General features: G+C 30.9%; 1 non-coding gene across 1 annotated transcript; it reads left to right on the top strand.

Moving 5' to 3' along the window:
- Positions 1-2,104: 2,104 nt before the first annotated feature.
- Positions 2,105-2,322, top strand: LOC141675977 (small nucleolar RNA U3). Its single transcript, XR_012556597.1, has one exon. It is a non-coding gene; the product is annotated as a small nucleolar RNA U3 (small nucleolar RNA).
- The last annotated feature ends 3,065 nt before the right edge of the window (positions 2,323-5,387 follow it).

Below are 5,387 nucleotides of genomic sequence, written 5' to 3'. Positions count from 1 at the left end.
TTATTTATATATAAGCGAATATATTTTTAATATTTTCCTTAAAAATTATATATGTATATTTTAATTACTTTTTATAATAAAAATTATGTTAAAATTATATTAGATATATTTTTAAAATAAAAACTGATTATTAAATAAGATAATAATACATTTATGTATTATGTCTAATTTTATATCTGAAATTCAATTATTTAAAATTAATTCAATTAGCACACTTACATATTATGTGTATCATAAAAAGTACATGTGACAATATGGTGTAGTGGTATAAGCTTATATAGGTGAATAAAATATTTTGAGTTCGATTCCCACAAACCAAAGAAAATAAAATACTAAATATTATAAAATTATGTATTTGTAAAGGTTCGTACATGATCATTACAATACAATTAAATAGTTTTTTAATCAAATCGGGCACTTTAGTACTATAAATTGTGTTTGAGTGGAAGTGTGTTCCCCTTAAATAAATATTATAGATATAATTATATAGGTGTAGAGGTTCAAACCGGATATAATCATTTAAATTAAATTATGTAATGAAAATCATAATTTGTTACTTTGATACAACATGTGTTCCACCAAAAGTGTGCTTACCTTATTATCAAATAATATAGATATAGTAATGTTGTTGTAAAAGTTTGAATCCATGAAATTAATTAAACTCAATAAAAAGTGTATTTATCTTATTAGTAGATAGTATAAATATGATAAAGTGGTTGTAAGAGTTCCATGAAATCAATTAAATTTCATATTTTTTGGGATATTAAATTTCGTACTTTTAAATTATAATCATTTTCCATCATTTCATTTAATGTAAAATATTACTCCTCCTCCTACCCATTCATTTATTTACTTATTTACAATACGTCTTTCGATTCTTTATGTTTCAAAGTTTTTCAAAATTAGTAAGGATATATAATATTAGAAGTTATACATTCTCTATATTACTTCATTATACTCTATTTATACATTTAACATTACATTAAAGATTATTGGTTCACTTATGCCCAATTCCAATGTAAAGAATTTTATAGGAAAATTGGGTGGAAGGAGAGTATATATTTTAAAAAACATAAGTTAAGGGAGATCACTACAAGAAAACCGGCTAAGTATGACTCGTCGAAAATCGGTCGGATTTAATAGTCAAGCCTCAGTTTGACTAGTACAGTTAGCTAACTAGTGTTTAAACCTGAATTGGTGTTTCGATTTTTTAAAGGGGATTTATACAATCTGTCCCAAATTTATGAGTTACTTTACTAATATGTCCTTTTTTATTCAATAATTATAATTATGTCCTCTAGTTAATTTTAACTCATGTAAAACTCATATATATATAACTACTTTATAAATAATACTAAATATGACTAGAATGCCTTATAATACAAATACTAAGCCATAAAACTAGATTTTAAGTTCTTAAAGATCACATAAAATATCCAACATTAAAATTTAATACATAATTCAGTGCAGTAGAATTGTCTCACAAATCTAGTGTCCCGGGTCGGTTGTTATTGAAATTTTAGAATTAAGCAACGCCTACAAATACATATATATTTGATGTTGTCAAAAATCAAAATAAGAAGAATTATATAGCGAGTCTATGATGTAGTGACAGAATGATTGTGTTAGCAAAATAAAATATTTTTTAAGTTTTGTCAGCAATCAACTACAACTATAATATCCTTCAAGTAAGGTTAAACAACACTCATGGTGTTCTTCCAGTAAATCTAAGTTGGGAGTGACGATTTCATCACTGAAAATAAGTCAAGCAAGCAGCCATGCAAGATTCGTAGTACTGGTACACCAATGTGTATTTACATGTATATTTATATTTATTGATTGAGAAAGTTTTATACATTGATCCGTAAACTTAAGTCAGTGTGATGTTTCACTCTATTTGTTGCATCATAATTTGTTAAATTTTAGTTTTCATCATTTTCTAGAAGTTATGTGGTCTCCTGTATATATAAACACTTTTCGGATTAGATTTAACTCTTTTCATCAACAATATAATCATGCACATTAAGATATCACAATATAACCGTAGCATAAAAAGATTATATATGACATTTGAAGATGTTAACTATTAAAGTTAACCATGATTACGCCCATACTTGAACAGGATCTGTTCTATAGTAATCGTACCTCTATATCCTTGATTTCTAACGAGACGGGTGACCAAGTCTGGTGGATGAATCATGATTGTAGGACCAGAGCGTGATTAACAGCCCTGCACGGTCAGTGCACCATTCAGAGCGGTAGAGGATCGTTCTCAGTTGGGTTATTCCTGGCTGGGGTGGTCTTGCAGTTGTTTGACAAACCTCTCAACTTTTATTTACCAAAAAAAAAAGTTAACCATGATTAATTACAAATTATAAAAAATCTGGTATATAGGATATATCTCTAAATATAATTAGAAATAGGACATATTTATAAATCAACTTTTAAAATGGGACATATTAGTAAAACACATTTTTTTAAAATTATTTTTCAATGATCCAAACGTATGTATGCCAATATATATATGTTATATATATGTGTGTATTAGTGATATAACCAAAATTTCAAATCAAAATAATTTTATTTGATTTGTCATTTTAACAGTCAAGTTTCAGTTTGACTAGTATAGATAACTAGTGTGTATTCCTGAATTGGTGTTTCAATTTTTTTAAAAATATTTTTCAACGATCCAACCTTGGATGCCAATATATATACATATATATTAGTGATATAACAAAAATTTCATATCAAAATAATTTTATTTGGTTAGCCATTTTAACAATCAAGTTTCAGTTTGACTAGTACATTTAACTAGTGTTTATTCCTGAATTGGTGTTTCGATTTTCTTTAAAAAAAATCAATGATCCAACAGTATGTCAAAGTGTATATATATATATTAGTGATATAACCAAAGTTTCGTATCAAAATAATTTTATTTGGTTTGTCATTTTAACAGTCAAGTTTCAGTTTGACTAGTACAGCTAACTATTATTTAATCCTAAATTGTTGTTTCGATTTTTTTAAAAATACTTTTTAAATTATTATTTTTTGTGTGTTTTTTCGTTTACTAAATACAACCGCTTGCAATCAATTTAATTATTTCAACCGATTTCGGTTGAAATCGTTTTTTTTTTGCATTTGGCTGTTTTGTTTCTTTTGTTATTTCAGTAAATTCAAACAAAAAAAGCGGGAAAATATCCCTCCATTTGGTAAGGCTATATTGGACAGCTAGCGGTTGAATTTAGGAGCGTAAAAATAATTTAGTTGGCGGGAAAATTCCCTCCAGTTTTGGCAAAGCTAAATTCGACCGCACAAAAATACCAGTCGAATTTTTAACTAAATTCAACCGCACTATGTCAATCGAATTGAAATTCGACCGTTGGCGGTTGTATTTAGCTGTGGTTGACCATAAATTCGACCGAATTCGGTCGAATTTAGATCGGTTGAATTTGTTCGTTGTATTTAGCCTTATATTCTTGTAGTGGATGTTTTACTAATATTTGAAATAGATGAGATAAATCCCAAGATTGTTATTTAATAACATTTGATATTGCTCTCAAATATTTAGATTATTCTGAATTATTATATTTTAGATGGTAAACCAAAAAACAAAAGTTGTTAGAAAGCACAACTGTTAAGTAGATTGAAATGTACGTGTAGTGGTATCGGATGCTAGAAAGAAATTATCAAGAAGCTCCTATTTTGGTTGTTTCCTCTTGATTACAAAATCAAATGAAAAAAATGTAGGCCCCTTCTAAACGGAAATTAATAATGGAGACTTCCTCGATATCATCTCCATTTTCTCTTTTCTGTCCCAAAACATTTTTAACCTTATTTTCAGGTTCGACAAACCTTTCCATCTCTGCACCCCCTTCCTCTCTCCTCACAGATCTCTAAGCTGCAGTCGAAAATTTTCTTGCAATGGACTCACAAAAACAACCTGCAGCTCTCTCTAATAAGCTTTCCCCTTTCTTTGGCATGAAAAAATCTGTTGGATACGAAGATCAACAAGCCTCTCACTCGAAATTATCTAGGCCGGGAAGGGATGCCACAAAATCGCTTATCGAGGAGCAAGCTAATGAATCTTCATTCAATTTTCATCCTGAGAATGTGGTTAACAAGAACAATGGTATTTTACTTGTCAAACCTTCACATGAATTTCTACAAAATGCTTGTGATTATTGGAAGAGTAGTTGCTTAGGTAACTTCGATAATAATGTGATTGCAAATACTGATAAAACTAAAATTAAGGATGCTCTTGTAGAGAAATATCATAAAGTTGGTCTTACCGATGTTTATTTCCATCAATTGGGTTATTTGGTTTTGAAATTTGAAAATACTCAATCTGCTTCCAAAGCCATTGAATGCAGTCCTCTTTACATTGATGGTCAGAGAATTCATGTGCACAAATGGTTTGAGCATTTTCAAACTGTTTATCCTTTGAACAAAGAAAATGTTTGGATTGAGATCTCTAATATTCCTTTCAGTTATTGGTCTGTTGAAGGGTTATGCTATATAAGTAGTGCTATAGGTAGGCCTATAGCATTTCATAGACAAACTCTTGTGAGTGCTAAGAATAAGTCCCCTTCTGATAAAGCTCTAGTCTGTGTGGAGATTGATGTGGGTGCAACCCGACCTACTGTTCTTATGACTGTGATTCCTGGTCATTCTGATAAATTTATGGCTAGGGTTAACATTGTTTATCTGGAATCTCCTCAAAGCTGCCTTATGTGTCTTTCCGTTGATCATTCAACGGAAGCTTGTGAGGATGTACTGGAATTGGTTCCTTGTATGTACGATTCTGCAAGACAAGGAAAGGATATATTCAAGTGGAAGAAAGAATATTTCTGTGATACAGATGATAGTATCCCCGAAGAGGAAGTTCAGGTTTCTGAGCCACAGGGTGAATCTAAAGGCAAGCTTGTGGCTGATGAAGGGGAGAGTCATGAGGGTACCTATTCTAGGATGGTGGTTATTGGCCTCCCAGCTAAACCTGAACAGTACTTCCAGCGGAAGCACATTCGCAGGGAAAGAAAGAGGTCAATATTGGAACAGGAACCTGAAAAGGGTGCAGAAGAAGCAGCTGCAGGGGGTCCTCCTGCTCAAGATGTTGATTCAAGGGGTGTTCTACTGAATGCTACTCAAGACGCCCGAGGCAAGAAACGGACAAAATGTGAGGCCCAAGACAGCTAAACTAGGCAACTCTGGTAGATGGAGAACTATGAGTAATTAATATTAGTGTACTTTCTATTTATTTAAACTTCTATGTTAAGGTTTAGCCCACATCTAAGTATGGTTTGTATGCTTCTATATAAGAGCTTAACTTTGCCGGATGCATGAAATTTATGGTGAGGTTTGATCAATTTTATTAGTGGGGTTTCTGCTCA

Source organism: Apium graveolens, chromosome 7 (genome assembly GCF_009905375.1).
Source record: "Apium graveolens cultivar Ventura chromosome 7, ASM990537v1, whole genome shotgun sequence".
Taxonomy (NCBI): domain Eukaryota; kingdom Viridiplantae; phylum Streptophyta; class Magnoliopsida; order Apiales; family Apiaceae; genus Apium; species Apium graveolens.
This window is presented reverse-complemented; position numbering and strand designations above follow the sequence as displayed.